At 35.7% G+C, this 21,855-nt stretch overlaps 1 protein-coding gene across 2 annotated transcripts in view; it reads left to right on the top strand.

Moving 5' to 3' along the window:
• Positions 1–21,855, top strand: part of tbl1x (transducin beta like 1 X-linked) — a 320,024-nt gene that overhangs the window by 33,223 nt on the left and 264,946 nt on the right. The gene's annotated exons all lie outside the window — the stretch shown is intronic.

The raw sequence follows: 21,855 nt of genomic DNA, 5'->3' as shown, positions 1-21,855 counted from the left end.
TTTGATGCGTCCTCTGAGCATGTCCTTAGAAATTAATGTGACGCTTGCGCAAGTTGCATTACCAGCAAAGAGTTGGGGGGCGCAGTGTGCTAAAAGTTGGAATGTGACGTAAGAGTCTCTGCTTACTATCTACATGTGACAGAAAGCCACTTTGCGGATCCTACGAGATCAGTGTGCACACTTCGATGTTTGATAAATGGTTTGATGTGGTGGAGCAAAATGCCGACATACAGATGTATTTGTGGTGCTTTTATATTCAAGCGTCGCATATTCCTGATCGTAGTGACACGAAACATTTTAAAAGTCTCACATACCGTCTTCTGTGCCATCTTTTTTCTAGGGCTTCCTCTGGTCCTGACAGCAGTGGATCACCAGCAATAGATCGCCGCACTGAGCACATTAAATGTGTGATATTCCAACTCCCTGCACATTTAGAATCCTTTATTCTTAATATCACTTTCATGATGAAAAACATTAAAGTATGTATATTACATTTTACAGATAAATCGGTAATTTCGTTTAAATAATGAATACTGTTAATAATTACACACATGGGGGTGACACAGTGGCAGAGCGTGTCTTGCAGGGAGTCACGTCGCTGATATTCCCTGCCTGGAGTTTTCATGTTTTCTTGCTGGGTTTCCTCCGTGTGCTCCAGTTTCCTTCCAAAGATATGCAGATTTGGGGATTTGGTGCCCCTAAAATGACGCTAGTGTATGTGTGTGCTTGTATTCACCTTGTAATGAGCTGAGGCCTCGTCCAGGGATGGTTTCTCACTCTTGCCCAATGCTTGCTGGAATGGACACATCCCTGGTAAGGTGTCATCGGAATTTAATGGGTGTTCTAGACAATTCACAGCACAGAGAAGCCGAACATGTTCTCACCGTGATAATATCTTGCACTGCCACCTGGCAGATTCCTCCAGATTTACGTAAAGTATGCGCGCAAGTATAAACACTACAACGCTTGCGTAGCAGGAGCGTCCGCTGCAGCATGCGCTGCGTCGCGTGAAGTATAAATCCGGCCTTATGGAGTTATTTAAATGTTCATCAGTCAGGCTCCAGAAATGCTGAGAATGCTGTTGAGACTTTAACTGCACATTATTTTGAAGGTTTTCTAATATATAATATATAAAATCCAATGTCGGTCTGTCTGTCTGTAGATCTGTCTGCTTTTAACGAGAGAACTACTTAATGGATTTAGATCAGGTTTTTTTCTTTAATTTGCTTGAACATTCTGGTTGATTTTGCGACTTTTCTCATTTCGCTATGGTATCATAGTTCGCTTGTGGTACCGATTTATTTGTGAGAATGCAAAAAACACGCAGCGGGCCGGGGAGCGATGGGGGGGTCTCCTCACTCACTCGGCAGCTTCGGGGCATGTACCTTAACTCTGCGTAGCAAGTGAATGAGAGAACACTTGAATTCAACTTTGTTTGATATTTAAAATAAAGTGTTACTTAGGTCTTGATGAGTTTGAGTCTGGATATTCTCTTAAGTATATGCCACATTGAAAAGATAGATTGCAATTCAGATTGTGGATCATGATTAGTGCTGGGCGGTATACCGGTTCATACCGAAAACCGTTTTTTATTTTTTTTATGATATGGATTTTTCTTATACCGCAACACTGGTTTAAATTGCCTAAACGACGTTCGGAACATGGTGCAACGGGAAACTGTTCAGGTGGGGACCTTTTTCACTGCTACACCGCTAAACACAGATTTGTTGCACTAGGGCTCTTTTTCACTGCTACACCACCAAATAGTGGGCGGTAGCATAGGTATGCCGCGCGGTGAAAATGGACAGAGAGCATTCCGAAACTGAACTAAAAGTTGAACATGATGAACAGAAGAACTTTTGCCAAAAAAAAGGAGTCACGTCCGTCGCCTGGAGATACTTTAGTTTTAAAAGGTCAGATGTGTAAATACTGTTTCTATACTACTACAGATATACTACTGGATAATACTGCAAGCCAAGTTGTACTTGTTTTTGTACTTGCTAGTGTATGTTTTGCTTGTATTCATCCTGTGCTGGCGACTCGTTCAGAGATGGGCGCAACTCTGAATGGATGGCATAATTAAACATGTATAACGAAGATATTTTTAAAGTTCTGAACTCTCCGTCGGCTAAGTTAATAACTAGTTTTAATTTCACAAAGATGTTTATCGTGTGGTGATTGGTAATGTGGAGAAAGAAAAAGGAAAGATAGGAACTGGGGTTTTGGTAGAGAGCAGGAATATCATGAAGTGAATGGATTCTGTGCGGTGATTGCTGCAGGCGCCTGCTCTTAGTGCGAAGGAAGTCAGTTTAAGAAGCGTAGTGATTAATGACTGGGTCGGGGAACACTTAACACAAAGTATTTGATGTGCTGCATTAACTTGTGACGGGGTTTGAGAAAATCTAGTAAATTAAACATTGATTTTAGGATGAAGTTTAGTTTACAACATTCTACTTTAATTATAAAATAAACTATGAGAATAAAGTGGAAATGTCGACTTTAATCTTGACATAGTCAACATGTCGAATTTATTCTCGACATATAGTTTGTTTTTTTTCTTCCGTGTCCATATTTTTTTTTCTTCACAGTGGCCCTAATGCGCTTCCATAGGGCTATACCACAAACAGCATTATAAATGCAAGTTGCAGTTTTTATTATTTATGTATATAGCTTAGCTTGAAGCAAGGTCCATATTAATGCAGTTTGCCTAAATGATGGTACAGTTGGTAAGATGTCATCACCAAGTTGCACTTGTTTTATTTTATTTTAATTTGGTGAATACTGTGTAATGCACCTGGGCTTGAAGCTTTGAAGTAATGGTGCAACTATCAGTAATACTATTATGTATTTTATTGTTATTATTTATTAGTTTAAATATTATGCAGTTTAATGATGGTAAAATTGTTTAAAAAGTCACTTTAACGTGTCAGTGGACAGAGATTGTTAACATTAACAGAAAGTGTAGTTGGTTTACAAAAAATATTTACTATTTATTCCTTTTCTAAGAGGTGTTCAGTGCAATCCAACTTTTGACAAACACCTCTGGATATTTTACTAAGTCTAAATGCCTCTTTGGATGGTTGAAAATATGTTGTCAAAATCATAGTTTAAGCTTTTGCAAAATTTGTTCAATTAAAGGTTCTATATTTTGACTGCATCTGTCATGCAATGTGATTTCCTTCTCTTCATTAGTGCCACCCCCTTGAAAACTATCACTTTATGGGGCCATGCAAACCTGGATTAATACTTGTGTGCACATTAAAATGTCTTTTTGTACGATGTACAATTCTCATAACAGTCTAATAGGTTATTCTTAGCCAGTCTACTGCAGTAATTGCAGTGGAAAATGTGGTTAATATCCACTCATGCATGGGGAAAAAAATACTGTCTAATACCGTGTAACCGGCAGAATTTAGAAAAATACCGTGATATAGAATTTTGGTCATACCGCCCACCTCTAATCATGATATGATTTTTTGGAAAGATCGCCCACCCCTAATTTGACTAATCAAGTTTCAAATTTATGAAGGATTCATTAACTCTTTGGCGAGCTACTTGGAAAGGGGTTGCAAGGTAGCTCACGAGCAATGTGTTGGAGACCCCTTCTCTAACGTCTTTAAACTGCACAAAAAAAAAAGAGTTAAATATCACTCTTGGCTGTCATGAGTCCAAAAACAAGAATGAAACCTGTAATAATTTCCTTGTGCTTTATGAATAAGATTAGCTATTCATGTGTGGTGAACTAAATTACACCCATACCCCCCCCACCCCTTTTTTTTTTTTTGTACATCCTTGACTGACCAGAGCTAACAACTGATATTTGCAGTGTGACCACTGTGCCACCCAATCACACTGTTTAAATATCCATCCATCCATCCATCCATCCATTTTCCAACCCGCTGAATCCGAACACAGGGTCACGGGGGTCTGCTGGAGCCAATCTCAGCCAACACAGGGCACAAGGCAGGAACCAATCCCGGGCAGGGTGCCAACCCACCGCAGCTATTTAAATATCTCTATAGCAAACTGGACTAAAACTAAACTGACACTTCATTAATATATTTCTGTTACCAGATTGCACACAGCACACTCTTCTCTGCTTGGTAGTGCGATTGAGCCAAGGAGTGATGTATCAGTACATATGTTTCTTGCCTTTCATTCAGTGCTAATTGGATAACAACAACACAGATTTAACAGAGGTGTGTTTTTCAATTAATAATTTTAAATAATGGCTTTTTTGTTTTGTAGAAATTTAACAACATCTTGAGAAGTTTTAAAGGATTATTTAGTTTGTTTACACTTGTTTCCTTGAGTCATATTTTCTCAGGTTTATTAATTACTTTATTTCTCTTGTGGTCAGTAAATTGATTTCAGTTTGCAAAGCATTCAGCAGTGAGTGATCCTGCATATTAATCAACAATTACTACTTCTCTTCTGAATTTTTTTTCTCATTGAAAAGAAAAAAATATTTGTCACCCCATGTATTAGTTGAATTTCTGTTAGAGAATTCTAGCAAAATACCCATGGATATATTTTATTCAAATTCCAGTTTTGTCCTCTCTGTGTATAACTGTTTAAAGTTTTACATATCCAGCCCTGCAACCAGTAATATCTCAAATAACAAAGATTGCTTTATTTTAATTAAAAAAAGAAAATGTTTACATAAACTTAACATTTTTGTATCTGTTTACTGAATTGAATTTATTTTGCAATGTTTTAAACATGTTACTGTCTAATAATAAGTAACACTAAACGAATACACAAGTTATATGAACATTTAGAATCCTGGGAGTATTGTATAATGAAATCTGAATCATAATGTAATAATTATACATTAATATGAATTGTATTATCTCATGTCTAATGTACAGCATATGCATGAAGGAATAGGGGTAAATATGGCCAGTAAGATCTGCTGTTCTGTTTGAAAGAGCTTCTGATTTACTAAATCACTTTATCAGACATTAATCAGAAGTCACAAAATTTTGTAAAGGGAAGGATTCTACATCTTTTAATTCATTTTGATTATTCCTCTGCAGAGCATAAATAACTAATTAAAACAAAAAATGCCCAAGGTATTTTTTTTTTATCGAATTATTGTAGAGCACTCTAAAGTTGAGATGTTAAGCTATGCATTTCATAGCTTGGCTACTACTATTATGGAATTTGGTGTTCCTAGTCCTAAGCTGTTTACCGGACAAAAGGAGAGGGACCTGAGGATGAATGGAGTATAATGTGTCTGATAAGATCTCTGTAGCTTTATACTTCATTTTGAAAGAGCAGAGACAGGCAGCATTCTTTCATTTTAGAAGCAGTTCATACCACTCTCTCTAGCTGAGGACAAAGCCACACTATAATAAAGAAGGTCACAACTCAGATGTTTTTAACTGCCACATAAAGAACAACCTCTTGTGTGCTTTCTTCACCATAATAAACAAGTTATTCTCTCACAGTGTTGAAGTTGGTGGTTCCTAACAAACTGAAATTCCTGACGCCTCTACAACCTGGCCATCAATATAGAGCAGTGATATTATTGCAGGATGTTTTGAAAATGTAGTGCTTCAGGTTTAGGAACAAGATATGGGTTCTTCATTTATGCAAGTATTGCAGTTTAGAATATAAAAAAAACTGCTTAAAACACAGTTCGGTACAGTTATTCATGAGATACTATCTTTAAGATATTATAGATATTATATTTAAGAGCAGTTACCAGTTGAATGTGCATTACGATAGAGAGTGAATCTTGAGTGGTCTCAAGTGACTTTAATGCACACTGTGAACATCATGCAGATTTGCTCAGCAAACCACTTGACATGTCCTATATTTATTGCACAGGTGACACAGTGCTATAAGTAAGCTTGGATGTTGCAAATCAGTATACCATACATCCACTTCTATTGAGAGTGTTTAATGTGGGGTTTAAAAAAGGCTGTGTATCCCTTACTTTTTAGTTATGCAATTGTAAATGGGCCAATCTTACATTTTATGAAATGGAGACCACGTGATAAATGCCAGCAATCATTTTCACTTGACAGTCTAAAAAGCATCCGAATGGATAATTGGCCTATTGAAGGATTTTTTTTTAATTATAAGAAGTATGTGGTTGTTGTTTACGTGTTGTATTAGGAGATCCAAGTACATAATTACATTAAAAAATTATTAATTTCTAGTCTACTCTTAGTATATTAAGTCTGACCAATACACTTTTGTATCCATGATGTAGATACTGTATTTCTTTCTTCACTCTTTGTGGCCTTAATGGCAAGACCATATACTTTGTGGGGTTTTTTTTTTGGTACATTAGTGACTGACAGTGAATCAGTTACATTGATTTTATTTTAACCTGAAATATTATATATATGGACTGCTAAGAAAACTCGTATTTTGGAATACAATATGTTAAGCTATACTTTTTTCCCTACCAAGCCATTATCTGTTCTTATTTAATTTTAATTTTATTTAATTATCTCATATGAGCCTTTTTCATAATTTCTTCATATTGTACATGTACCTAGGATTACTGCATATACGTAAACCAGAAATATCCTTTCCAGTTTGCTTGTGTGATGATGAAACAAAAAATAAACTTTGCATGATTAAAGCTGATGCCTTAAGCATCTTACTGACATGCTGCCTGAATAGTAATTAATTTACTATAAAGAAATTGAACCCTCCTACATTAAACCAGTAATATCAAAACTTTTATCACATCTGTTACCTGTAAATGTTATTTTTTCAATGTAACAATTAAACTTTTTGTATTCTCATTTAATGGGTCCCCTTGGGGATTAATACAGTGTACCAAGTACCAAATAATTTTGCCAAGATACAGGAAAAGTCACACAGGTAAACAAGCAGCACAGGAACAGCTTATCTGTTTTCCAATATAGAAAAACCCGCTCTGCCCAATTGCAATTGTATGATTGGAGGGCTACTGTATACCTTCTCTACAGGCGGAATCAGGAGATTTGATTAGAGGCAACAGATGACTGTTTTGACAAAACACAATCACAAATTTGAAAGCCCTTCTTTTAAGCAGTATGAACCCCTTGCCTGCCGATCTACCTTAAGATATTTCTTTTAAAATATGGGTCTGTATAGTAACTTTGCAATGGTACTTCTTATGAAAAGGAGTGTATAAAATGAACATTCATGATGATAGTTGCTGTCTGTAAGTCAATGTGGTTTACAATTTCCCTTTCTTTTTCAGTCTAAAGTATAATTCTATTCAAGTACAGGGTAATACTTCATGGAATGTTGACATGGTTTCATGTACAATTTGCTTTTTTAATGTGAAATATTTCCATTTTATGTGTACTATTTCTTTTCAAAACACAAAATAGCTGACACTTTCATGAGTAATGCATATGCTTGTGAAATGATTTTAATTTAACTTTTTAAGTTTAATTTTCAATGATTAAATAAGTGGGGCCAGCATCTGATAGTTTTTTGCTCAGTATTCTTATTGTCCCGGGTTGAATTAAGCATGTTTGGGATTGTAGTATGAGGACGAATGTCATATACATAAATACATCCCAAGTAATTCTGGAGAAATTGAGTTGCAAATAAATGTTTTTTAGTTTGATCAAGATGACACTCTGCAAGCTAAAACTGGTGTTCATCTATCTGGTGTTTTTGACATGATCAGCACCTCCTATATTTTAACCAAGCATTTAATTTTGTCTATCCACTTATCCAGTTCAGGTCACTGGGAATTGGTTCCAGGTAGAAAACACACTGGAGCAATTAGTAAATCTAAGGTCATAAACAACAGCTTAGTGCGCTTTCTGCTTAGTAAAGAACAGTTTTGTTAACTTAAAGGCCAAATTTGTTGATTTGACTTAACTATGTTAGCCTTGTATCTTCTTGGCAGACATCCTGTTTTATTAAATTTGTGACTTGTAATAATGAAATTTTATTTATTTTATTTAATTTTAAGGGGAAGTGTTTTGTGTACATGTTTTATTACTTAAATAATTTCAGCTTCTTAATGAAAGAGGAATAGGTAACACCTGCAGTATGAATGTTAGGTAAATGTTTTATACAAAAGAATCGGAAGTATGTAAACATTTATACAGAAATCTGAACTTATTCATGTCAAATTACAGCAACTCAAATTAGACATATAGTATGTTCGTCTTTTTCTTAGTGAATTCTGCTAAGTACCAGAACGTCATGTGAACTGCACAGTGCCAGTAGAATGTTTGGTAGCATGACACAAAGGCTTTACAGTTTATTGCATGTTTTATGCTAGTGTAGGTGGTTTATGATGTGAAGCATCCACTCTCCTGTTTGGTATTAGAATCTCTTTTTTTTTTTTTCTGGTTTTTGCCCACTTGCCGTGCTTGTGCTCTCTAGCGCTCTCTTAATTTCGCTCCCTGTGCTGGCTAGGCACACAGAAGCTAATATAATAGCTTGTTTCAGTCTGCTTCAATTTGTTTTTAGCTATTTCAGATCAAAAAGGGATTAAGTGAATAGGACTGGTGAGCTTTGTTGGGCAGAATGGCCTGTTCTTGTCTAAATCTTTCTAATGTTCTAATGAATGAGAGGCACTTACCTTCCAATACCTCCCATATGGCAAATACGAAGAAGTAACTGACCATCTTACTAATTTTGGTAATTTCTTCCTGAGGGATTCTACATACACATAAATAAATGTACTAAAATAACATAAAAGGTCAGTAGGAAATAGGAGTAAAAATAAACTTTGAGAGCACAAACCCTTTGGGTTTAAATGCAGGAGTTTTAAAAACGTGCATCATTTTCTTTTGTGAAAACTAAAATGTTGAACAGTACATCTGTCTGTGCAACTTTAGAATACTGATGTGCCTGTATGCATAAAAAGCAGCCCAGCTTCAAGTAACACCATCAGTGCTTAAAACGGTTAAAGCAGCATGTGCTCAATGACACTGACAACTGTTATAAATGATGATAAGCATTGATTATTAAACTCCACATATTGTGTCCTGAACCCGAGAAAGCTCCAACACTTTACCCATACTACACAACCCAACATCTTGGCCTCACATTAGTGTGTTTTTTCTCCCTTCTTTTTTCCTTTACTGCTTGAAAAAATTACGAGGACCTGTATTAAAGAGTTTCAAAACCAATTTTATCAGAATCTGTCAGAGGTCACTTTGTTGCTATTAGTGTTGATGAGTGAATTTCGCCAAACCGTTGTTCATAGCAAATTTGCTCAGTTTGCATCCACCTTTGTTTTTCAAATTATTTACTGGTAATTTGGCTGGCTTAGGAGAACTTTTTTTCCCAGCGTCCCGTAATGCTTTCCAAGGCCAGCACGACATCCCCCAGAGCTGTAAAAGCCAGCATTGGATGGGTCTGCCCCCCAGGAATATAATGCTAATTGGTTAGCAGAGAAAAATCATGCAGGTATAAACCGAACATGCAGACTTCATGGAAACCAAAGGTGGAAAGGCAGCTGGTGATCTACTATAGCATCAGTATTCATACTATTTTTTAAAAATTTTTCCATAAAAACAAATGCTTTAAAATATAAAGCTATAAAGGCACATTAATACCATGTATTGTACGTTTAATGAGCTTAACAGATAAAGTAAATAAAGCAGGTTCTCAAATTTTATTTTTATGAAAGAAATACAACATAAATAATGAATTATGTTTGCTTGTCGCCATATGTGCAGGTCAATATAAGAGAAGGAGGCACGTGCCCTGTGCATGTGTAATTAGCCATGATGAAAATGAAAACAAACCTTGAAAGAGCCTGAAGCCACCATCCTACCACAGGAGAGCCTTCAAAATAATAATAATAATAATGAAAGATTTCTTATTATTTACATGACATTTTTATCTTTTTCATAGAATAAAAAGTGCAAACCATCAGTACATACAGTTTAGAGAGCATTTAGCATGAATTTAAAAAACAGAACAAGGGCTGATTTTCTTACAAGGGCTAAATATTTTTCCAAAAAACTGAGTTTTCTGAAAATCACATAAAGCAATAGTTTCTCACATAAATCAACATAAAACATCTGCTGCTGTGTGCATTTCCCTTTCTACTACCACGGCAGTGCGGGGGCGACAAGCTGCTGCTGGACTATTTTCTGAAAGCACACAAAGCAATAGTTTCTCACATAAATTAACTTTAAACAACCTGCATTTTTTTGACTGTTGACTGTGATTTTGGCATTTCCGCTTTGTTTTGATGAAATATACATTTTCTTGTCTCTGACTTTCTTCTTTCTTCTTTGATTTCACTGAGGCATGGTGGTGCAGTGGTTGGCACTGCTGCAACACAGCTCAGGTCACCTTTTTGGCCACAATAATTGGTCCAGTTTATTTGGCAGACATTTCCCTAGCCTTCAGGAATACTTTAAACATGATTGAACCATTATAATCTAGTCAAATCTACCTCAGTTAGTTTTTCCATATTGACTCCAATGCATTCACACTTCCGTGATTTCTCCAAACTCAAGGTGAAAGGAACACCGCAGAGCTTGCTTATCACTTATTGCGCTTGATTTGATTCAGTTGTTCAAATTTGACTTATAGAATGGACCTTTAATTTGACAAGGAGGCTACGCTTAAACTTTGTTTCTTCATAAAGTGCAAACTGTTGCTGGTTATATCTGAATGTAGTGTAAAAACAAATGAAAAGCGTAAAGAAATAGGTATAGGAACTGGATGATTCTAGTGATGTTAAATGAAAGCTTAAGTACAATATACATGTATATAGTGCAGATAGTGCAAATGGTTCATAAATTGGCTCAGGTTGTGCAGTATTACAGTTGTAGTGCAAGTGTACATTGAGGTAATTATAAGTAGGCATGCACGATAATATCGGATTTATATCTGTATCTGCGAATAATGGGTTAAAATAATTTTATTGGCATTGGACCAATGACTAAATTGGACCGATAATTCGAACCGATATTGATGACGCATTCACTGTGTTCCGGATGTACCAGACGTTTAGGCGACCTGGGCTACTGTGCGAAAATGTCTGCGGTGTGGAAGTTTTTTAAAGTGAGTGAGAGTGACATAAAATATGCCATTTGCAACACTTGTTCGAGTAATGTTTTGCGCGGAGGGACCAAAGTGCGAAATTTCAATACCACCAACTTAATTACACACTTGAAGACACGCCATCCTGACAAATATACAGAATTCCTCAGAGCAAAAGAGGAGAATCCTGCGCCACCACACATAAAATCAAAAACAGTAGTTGCTCAACTTGTTGATCAGTTACTTGAAAAATCCAAAAAATTTGATAAAGATACCCCTAAAGCTCAAACAATTACTGCAAAGGTGATGGAATTTATTGCTCTGGACGATCAGCCATTTTCTGTTGTAGACGATACAGGATTTCGAAGGCTGCTTGAGCATCTTGAGCCCCGTTACCAGATACCTAGTCGTCATTATTTTTCAGACATAGCGCTTCCAGAGTTACATAAGATTGTGGAAAGTCATGTGCACAAACTCCTTGCTGAAGATGTCACAGCCATAAGCTTTACCACTGATATATGGACATCTGATATGAGTGCTTTTAGTATGCTTAGTTTAACTGCTCAGTGGATCGACCGCAAGTTTGATTTGCAGAAAGCAATCTTGCACACCCTCTGGATCACACACGGGTGCTGCACTCTCTGTGGCGTTTAAAAGAATGTTTGAAACATGGAAAATACCCAAAGAATGTTCATTTAGTCTTATGAGACAATGCACACAACGTTGCAAAGGCTATGGAGGAATGCGGGATCCCAAGTTTGCCATGTATGGCTCATACTTTACAGCTTGCTGTGAACGATGGCATACTATCCCAGCGCAGTGTCTCGGATACAATAGCGGTCGGCAGAAAAATAGTCGGTCTCTTTAAGCATTCACAATTAGCCAACTCGCGTCTCAAAACTATACAAACTGAACTTGGTATGCAGCCGAAAATGCTTCAGCAAGACGTTTCGACTAGATGGAGCAGCACATTCTATATGCTGCAAAGCTTGCTGGAGCAGAAAAGAGCCCTTGGGGCTTATGCCTCTGATTTTGAGTTAACTGCAACTCTAACGCCTAATCAGTGGGGTTTGATCGAGAACATAATCACACTCCTTGCTCCATTTGAACAACTGACAAAAGAAATTTGCCAGTCTGAAGCCTTGGCTTCTAATGTTATTGCCTCAGTTAATGCTTTAAAACGACTGTTGACTAAAAACGCTCATACTGACTTTGGAGTCAAAACCAGTAAAAGCGCTCTCTTGGAGGTTGTAAACAATCATTTCATTGAGATTTACACAGAATCCATGTACTGTGTTGCCACTATTGTAGACCCGAGATACAAAGACTGCTATTTCGATGCAGATGTAATATCACTGGCACTCAAAATGTTGCAAGCTCAGATGAAACTTGCATCAAACGAAATGCAAACGACTGAATCACAGATAGATCCACAACAGAAAAGGGCCAAGATAAATGACGAAGTGGCATGCATGCTCTTCGAAATGTACAATGAAATTCTTATATATTTTTATTTTATTAATTTTCATTGTAATCATTCCATACAAACAGATCCATTTATAACCCAACAAATTTGAAAACAAATCAAACCCCATCCCTGAGAAGGAGAGCTTAGCTAAAGGAAAATTACTTTAAGCTTTTTAATAAGGCAACATTAGACAAAAGAAGGGGAGAAGTAAATATCTATATAAATAAGAGATGGAGAAGGGAGTTAAATACAATAATAGTTAATTCTCTTATTCTAAAATAATATTGATTAAATCCTGCCAAGTTTTGAAAAAATTTTGTACAGATCCTCTAACTGAAAATTTGATTTTTTCCAATTTCAAATAATATAAAACATCAGTTTCCCACTGACTTATAAGAGGAGAATTAGGATTCTTCCAATTTAACAAAATAAGTCTGCGTGCCAAGAGTGTAGTGAATGCAATCACCGTTTGTTTGTCCTTCTCCAATTCAAGTCCATCTGGAAGGACACCAAACACAGCTGTTAGTGGGTTAGGAGGGATTGTGATACTAAGGCTGTCTGAGAGGCACTTAAAAATTTTTGTCCAAAATGATGTTAGTTTGGTGCAGGCCCAGAACATGTGACCCAGTGAGGCAGGAGCTTGGTTGCAGCGCTCGCAGGTTGGATCCTGGCCTGGAAACATTTTGGACAGTTTTAAGCGAGACAGATGAGCTCGATATATAATTTTTAGTTGAATAATTCTATGCTTTGCGCATATAGAACTCGAGTGAATTCTCTGCTTTGCTACCTTCCACTCCTTTTCTGATATATTGATTAAGAGATCTTCTTCCCAATGTCCTCTTGGATCTTTGAAAGGTAGGGACTCTAATAAGATTTTATATATTGCGGAAATAGTGTTTGTTTCCTCGGAATTGAGCAGTATTTTTTCCAGCATTGTGGAGGGTGCAAGGTGGGGGAAATCGGGCAATTTCTGTTTAACAAAATTTCTAATTTGAAGATAGTAAAAGAAATGTGTAGCTGGGAGGTTAAATTTTGAACGTAATTGTTCAAAAGATGTAAATATGTTGTCTATATAAAGATCTCTGAGCATTTTAATCCCAAAACTTTTCCAGGTATTAAAAACTGGATATACTTGCGAAGGTTGAAAGAGGTGGTTCCCTTGCAAAGGTGCCACTGATAAAAGATTTTCCATCTTAAAATGCTTCCTAATTTGGTTCCATATTCTGAGTGAGTAAAGCACAATTGGGTTATTAGTATATTTGCGATAACTTTCATTTATTGGAGAGCAAAGCAGGGAATATAAAGAAGTACTACAGGATTTTACTTCTATTGCAGACCAAGCCTGTGTATGTGCATTTATTTGTGTCCAGGTTTTTATGGCTTGTATGTTTGCTGCCCAGTAATAAAACTGAAAATTAGGTAAAGCCATGCCACCTTCTGCCTGAGGTCTTTGTAGGGTCGCTCTTCGGATACGTGGGTGTTTTGAGTTCCAAATGAATGAGGTTATTATTGAATCTAACTGTTTAAAAAACGATTTATTGATATATATTGAAATGTTTTGAAATAAAAAGAGATGAAATTCTTGAAGAGAACACATTGATGCCTCAGGAAAACAGCCAGATGACAACAGATGTGAGAAAAAAAAAAAAAAAAAAAAAAGAAGCTCTGTGGAGATCTTTACAACATTGTTTTAAGTAAATAATTAGGGCTGTCGAATCGAATATCACTATTCTAACGTAATTTGAATGTATAAAAATTCTTGGAAGGCAAGAAAGAAAAATGGCAATCGAATGTTAAAGAGCGGTTGTTGGTTTTACCTCGCAGTAACTTTGGCTTCATGTTACTTAAGACGTGCTGGACACTATTGTGGGATTTTACAGATCTGTTTTTGCACGTAACTTTTTAGGATCAGCCTATACGTGTTTCTAAATTGTTAACCCATATTGTTATTAGTCATTAGTTAAACGGTCGGCATCTTCTGTGTTAAACACACCCATTTTAAAGATCGCTAGTTTTCATCAAGCGACTGAGCCAACTATAGCCTATGCTTCTTTGCTTCATATTTTTGTTCGGTTGTTATTTATTTCATAAATAAACACAAACTCGTTTTACATTTTTTGTTACTTTGAAAAATGCTGACTGCTAATAATTGATTATAATACACAAAATACTTAAAAGACCTCAACAAAGTAACATTTAATACACTTGTTTCATTTGTAAAACACTTAAAGGGTCACAGTGCTTCAGTTTATTTACTGTAAAAAATAGACACAGGGATATAAAGTCCTCTGGCCTCTAGGAAAAAAGAAAAAAAAAATGCATTTACTTTGTTTGAGCGATCACTGGCAATTTTGTTTGTTTTTCTTTTGAACATTGTCTTTAGAAAGTGCCAGTGCGGTTCGTGTCTTATTTCTCTTTGCGTTGCTTTTTGTGGGAGAGCCAATCACATTCATGGAAGCCACTGTTTTCACCTTAGTCTCTTAAGCAATAATGAGCAACTTGTATGCAGATCATGATCTACAGCAGGGTTGCCCAATTGCGTAGATCATGATCGACCGGTAGATCGCAAAGGTAGTGCAGGTAGATCGCGTTGCATTCAAAAAAAGTTTTTTTTTTTTTAAACGTTAGTCTATCACAGCGTTTCTCAACCTTTAAAGTATTTGCGACCCGAGTTTTCATAACAGTTTTAATCGCGCCCGTCCTAACGTTTTTTTGAAAGGAGCCCACTAACACCAATTTGTTCTTAATTAATGATATATCATAGATGCATATTTTATTATACCTGCTTAACTTTTACCGACATTTATCTAACTCTATATTTATATATGCAATATTTTTGTGCTTATGAACCGTTTATACGTGAGGCCCCAGATGTTTTAAAATGTTGCAAATTGCATATTACTTTTTCTTAAATACCTTTTACTTGTTTGGTGAGTATCTGTAGTTTCCAGTAGCTGTTGACTTTCTCACGGAGAAGTCAATGGCTACCCAATTTTAATGAAATTTTATATATTTCCTATGTAAAAATATTATAGTCTAGGAGTGGTAACTCATGTTTCCAATAAAATAAAAACGGGGTAAGGTGGTTTAAACAGACCTATGACTAAGAAAGAGAGTTGATCTATTATCCCAAACATTTTTTCATTCCTCTTAACTAATTATTTGTATTTTTTTGGCATGGGTGTAAATGTAAGTGAGTAACTCTGAAATACAAAGTGGATATGTATTTTTTCCTCATCTCCTATGAGTTTGATTTGATTTTAATAAAACCAGTTAGAATTAGAAAATATGTTATGGCCCAAAAAAAGGTACTAAAAATTGTCATGAAATAAAATAATACATTTGTTATTGTATCCTTTATTCATAGCTTTATGGGTGATTATAGGCAGTGTAGCTATGAAGATTTAACATTGAAAAACTATTATATTCCATTATCTTATATCTGAAAATGATTTTTCTTTTCCTAATTGAAAATTGACAGGGAGGATAGAGGTCATTTGTTGTTCATGTCTGAAAGTGAACCTGAAATAGAGTGACAATTGTAGTAATTTGAGGTGAAATGTCTGTGTTTTATATGGAATTTAATTTGTATGTGTAGATGTAATTCGCAGATAATCTAAATTTATTCAAGGTTTGACTAAACAATGTGAACAGCAACCAGTGAGCAAGCATATATTAAAATGTACAGTATAGGCTGCTTATAAAGCTACAAAATATTAGAGAGCTTTAATGGTGTCTTTCATATTTGATTTTTAGGAATGTTATGAAAGCTACCATTGAATTTGGTTTCCCTCCTAAAGTGAATTTGAGATTTACTATGCTGTTTAGGAAACTATTAGTTTTTTCTGTTTAATAAAACTCATAATCCAACTTAAACGTCTGAGGTGCTCTCTTGTTATCTGGGATGGTATGTAAGAACAGACTATGGTCCTTATACTGTATATTTATCAAAAATTTAGAAATATATGTAGTTCATCCTTCACATTATTGAAAATAGTGTGAGGTTTTTATTTGTAGTATATACAGTACTTTTAGTTTTTAAATTTGTAGTGCTCTTACTTAGGTATATTTCTTTACATGCTTTGAAGAACCCTGCATTATTTGCCTTTTCTGGCACTTGGATAGATGCAGGATATTTGGAACATAATTTGTCTGTAATCTTTTTATATGGGGTATTCTAGTATTCGCCTTCAGTAATCTAGTTTTTCAAGGTGATAGCCTAGGCAGTCAGCAACCATTGTGCCAAGGGCTTGCAGCTAGTAGCAGAAGGAATATGTTTGAAAATAACAAGTAATGACAATGTAGTACTACTTTCTGTTTAAGGTGGGAAAAATAGATACAATGGAAGTTGCAATAATTTTTGTCGCAATAAATCATCAACTTACTGAGGGACAGAATCAGGATTTTTGTGACATGTATAGAAAAGCAGAAGCAATGCAAATTATTATATGTTGTTCATACATACTACACCAATAATGCTAGCTTTGCTGCAGAGATTGTGATAATAATGCTATGTTCATTTCCAGCTGCAGCATTTGGGTTCATTTTAGTTTTCACTGTTTAATTATTATAGGGAGGCAAGAACTTCTGATTAAATAAGCAATTTGCAAGCATTATGTGAAAGTACTCCATCATACTATATACTGGAGTTGTTTCCATTATAATATAAATTATAAATATTGTACATTTATGGGGAAAAAACATAATAAATATATAATATATAATGTTTAATATTTATTGTTTATTATATATTTATGGGGATGAAGGAATGATAATGGTTTAATAACATATACTGTATATGGGAATGTGCATGCATGTACCCATTAAATTTTAAATGCTGTTTCATATTTTTTCAAACAGTATATTATGAAATATTTTTATTAATATTGACTGACATCGTCACCACAAGAGTAAGGGCTCATGTTACAAGGAATTGCCAGAAGCAGAGTATTCCGAATATTACTGTGGAGACTCCTGAGGTACTTAAAACCACTTCAGCAGTTTAAAAAATGTTAGTCAAATGATTTAAATCAAAGATTTTTCTTAATAGGTGTCGTGTTTAAGTGTATAGAAATAGGATTTCAACTTGAAAATCCTTCAAATAAAAAGGCAGTGACAAAATAAAGTACTGCTGTAAACCAATATGTTATTTTTATTGTATTGTTGACCCATTTACGAAAATGTTCTTCTGTTGCTGTTAGGGTTGGATATCAGTACTGATGTCCTGACTTGATTCCAATTCACAATGCTGTGATTCGATTTTATATCGATTTTATCTTGACTGAATTAGAATGCACTGATATATTTGAAGTGGTGGCTTATTTAGAAATGACTAAATCATGCATAGAAAACATTAATACAATGTGAGAAATTTCAGAAACACTTTATTTGAAAGGTGTCTACATAGTGACTTCATAATATGTGCATAAGCATGGAATGACATTTAAGAAGAAATACTTGATTAATAAATGAACAGTTACCATCAGTATTTAGAAGATGTGGAATAAAATATTGATCTAAAAAACAAGAAAAGTCCACACATATTATGGGGGTACTTCTTGTTTTAGTACAGTGCAATGGCACCTACTTTATAAAACATGTCTATCATCTTGCAAGAATACTATTATTATAAAATAATCAAATGGTGTTTCTTAAATAATAAAATGTTATTCAGTAACCTGTTTGTGTGTTATGAATCTCTATGTAGACACCCTTCTACTAAACTGTTAGCCAAAGTTATTCCCCTATTGGACATTTAAAATAATCTTGAGTTAGTCAAAATTAAAGATACAGCGGGAACAGTGTTTTGTGTCTTTCTATAGTTTTTCAGTTGCTCACTTGTAGCAGTCACCTTAATCGGTTCTCGAAAATATGTTCTCTCAGTCCTAAGGCAAAAAGCAATCATTTTTAAACGAGGATCTAAAGCAAATGCTTGTTGACAGCTGCATTGAATGAAAGAAGAAGAACCAGTCATCGTGAGTGATAACGCTGCTATTATGGAGCTACTTCAAGTTGGCTGCTTTGAGCACACACTCACTTTTGTATAACATGTTACTCTGAAAATTCCAACAATTTCCCGCTTTCTGCTGGGTGAGGCGCATTGCAAACTTTTTCCACCGTAGCAGTACAGTTTGGCAACACACAGACTTGTGATTGATGAGGTAATGCGATGAAACAGCACATTGGAAATGCTAGAAAGGTTTTTGGAACAACAGTGAGTCATCTCAGGAGCTCTGCATATGTGCAGCAAGGTTGCTCCCGGTGTTACTGGCATGCAGCACGCTTGTCTACAACACATCCACCACAGGTGCCCGGTTATTTTTAATATGTGATTGTCATGTAGGGATCTGCTGCCCTGGATGTTCAGCTGTCCACACATCTGATTTAAGAGTTGAAGATGCCGATTTCAGTTAAAGAGGACACAACATTTTATACGATATAGTAAAGTGCTTTTTCTGTAGAAATCCCTAACAGATGCATTAGCAACATCTACTGGATCGGATGCCAAAAATGAAGATAAGCAAAAAACAATATATAGTAACTGAGCAGGATAGCGATTCATGTGATTGATCATGAGGCTTTAAAAATCCACCTTGAATCCTTTAAATGAAATTAATGACTAATCATAAAATCAATATTTTTACTCAGGCTGTACCATTTTTTAAATTCCACATTTACTTGCTGGTATTAAGGGGGGCACTGTTATTAGCACTGCACCATGCTTAAAATCTTTTTTTAAAATATATACTGTTTTCCTAAACTGACAACCCTAAGAGTCTCCTCGGTCTTCATATGGGGAACTACTTGAACACTTCTTTAAGCTGTGTAGGTAGATCTGTAAGACTGTTCTATTAACTGACTATACCAATGGGAACTTGCACCTAAATAACCAGTTGGTGTTTAAAATCATTCCAAATATGTTAATAGTACCAAAGTAGGCCTTTGCTAACTTTTGGGCTTGTGTGAATTCAAAAGTGCGATTAATGTCAGCCAGATGCCTAAATGTTCCATATAGCCTCCGGAATGTCTTGTGTAGTTTAAATTTGCCAGGAAGTCTGTGTTTAGGCTGGATCTAAAAAAAGCGCCTGGAGATCAATCTGAGTGCAAGTGTGAAATGCCTATTAAAAGCCTATAAATAATATAATTGTGAACAGCTATGCTTTCTGTCTTTTGTACTTTTGCTATTGTATGTCTTGCATATTTAATGCCACTTTCCATTTGAACTGAGAAGTAAGGATTTCCGAGTTCCTAGTCAAAATTTTCAATTGTAACGCCCCCACAAGTTATATTTCCTACTTGGAAACTCTGGGCTATTCTGTGAAGTCCAAGAGTTTAGATTATGATGTCAATCCAAAATGGCAATGAACACCAGAAACATTAGTTAAATCTTTAGTGCTATATTATTTATTAGCACTTCTGTCTAGTTGTGTCTCATTAATCAGTCATACACACTGTACTGTCGTACACAACCTCTATCTGTTAACATGTTGCTACGATGTTTGGATGTGCAAAATACTGTGTAATACATTGTTTAGTAGATGTCTGTATTCTCTAAGAGAAAGCACAACAAATGTTTTTCTGGAGGCATCCATGTTGGTTTTCTGAATGTTTTACTGGAACCCGGTCAACATGGGTGTGACATCATTTCCAGCTCCAACATCTGACTTCTGAGGTAAATGGAACACAGCATAAGTTTCTGTGGACTGTATGGATGGAGGAAGTAGCCCATCAGCTATGTCCTTTGTTACTATGACTCTGTAGCCAAGCATCAGAAATTATTTCCCCTAAAAGTGCCCCAAATGGAAGTTTTCTCCTTAATGGACATTAAGTTTAAAAAAATTATAATTCTCAATAGTATTAATAAGAATTTAGTATCTGTGACTGTCATTAGTATACTAAAAACTCAACACTCCAGTTCCATCTTCTGTTATGTTTTCTTTAACACTTTCACCATCTCTTGCCTTTACATGTTGACTGTTTAAAGGCTATTGTGTGCAAAATGGATGACTTTGTTGTATGACAAGCTGCTGTGAAAACCTGTTGCAAACATGGACAGTACAGTAATCACCAATGCAACAACCCATAACTATTTAACAGGTCAATTTACCCATCACTGAAATGTGAAAGTTACATTGGCTTAGACTAGAAGTGTGTGCTGATAAAACTATCTAAAGTGGTATTGTGAGGCTTGCCAAGCTTTTCTTTATAGTAGTGCTATTGCTGCTGATAATTTTGTGAAAGGTCGGAAAAAAATAAAAATGTGGCTCTCTGGCACCATTTAAGCAAACATCTCGGGACCTTTGTTGTAATGGTTTGTGAATGGTTTAATTTAGGTAGCTAACTACCTTATTAAAGTTAGGTAAACCATTACGGTGGTAAATTATATCAGTGGTTCACAAAGTGTGGTCCACAAGTGCAAGTGGAGTGGTTGAAAAGATTAATAGTCATTGTGTCAGGGCATAGTGACTTTCCTGTTATACAGTACTATCCTCATAACCAAAGGATTATTATGGATCACTGATTGAAATGAGGGGCTACAAAGTGCAAATTCAGGCAACATTGTATTTTTTACATAAAGGCCTTTAGTAAAATAACTAGTTATTTAAACTGTAGTTTTTTTTATGATAAAAGAAAATGCAGCTGTACCCTGGTTATTTTTTCTGCTATTTTTAAGACTAAATGAGTATTTCTTTACTCTGATAAGATGAAATGTTATTGGATTTCAGTCATTGAGGGCCACAATTGCCCGCTTACAATTTTGGTTAAAAAAAAAAAAGTTATTAATATTCCCGAGGTTCATAACCTTCAGTAAACCACTATAAAAGGCAAAAAAATGAACAGGGTGTCACATTTCATAATGCCATGGAGACATCCATGTCCATGTCAACAAAAACTACTTTACGAACATGTAGAATAGTTGTGTGTGCTGTTTACCAAATACAAAGGTCAGTCTAAACTGGGTAGATGCAAACGTTTTCTCATGAGAAACTAGACCATGAAAAGTAAATATGTAATTATACTAAGCAAGTAAATTCAGCAAATATGTACCCATGTTTGTATCTTCTTTCAGTTCAAATTCTGTGTTCAACTGGCCTCTGCCATGGAGGCAGCTTTAAAAATCCCCTCTGCAGTTGGGTGGTGGTCCATTTGCTTTAGGGACACCAGGCTAGAACTTCCTCTGTCAGCTGTCACCAAAGCCTTTATTTGTCTCCAGTTGCTGGCATAGAGGGAAAACACAATTCCATTTACTATCTCCCGAGTATGGGTAGGTGCTACCTCTGCTATGCCCTCTTTGGCCTCACTACCTTTACAAGGAGAAGGGTCAGTGACCATTGCGGGTGCCAGGGTTGTCTGTCCCATTGCACCCTCAAAGGTTTCTCGCTCTCCCTTTTATGTTAGTGTCC

Source organism: Erpetoichthys calabaricus, chromosome 4 (genome assembly GCF_900747795.2).
Source record: "Erpetoichthys calabaricus chromosome 4, fErpCal1.3, whole genome shotgun sequence".
Classification (NCBI taxonomy): Eukaryota; Metazoa; Chordata; class Cladistia; order Polypteriformes; family Polypteridae; genus Erpetoichthys; species Erpetoichthys calabaricus.
Note: the sequence above shows the minus strand (reverse complement) of the source record. Positions and strands in the feature narration are given on the sequence as shown.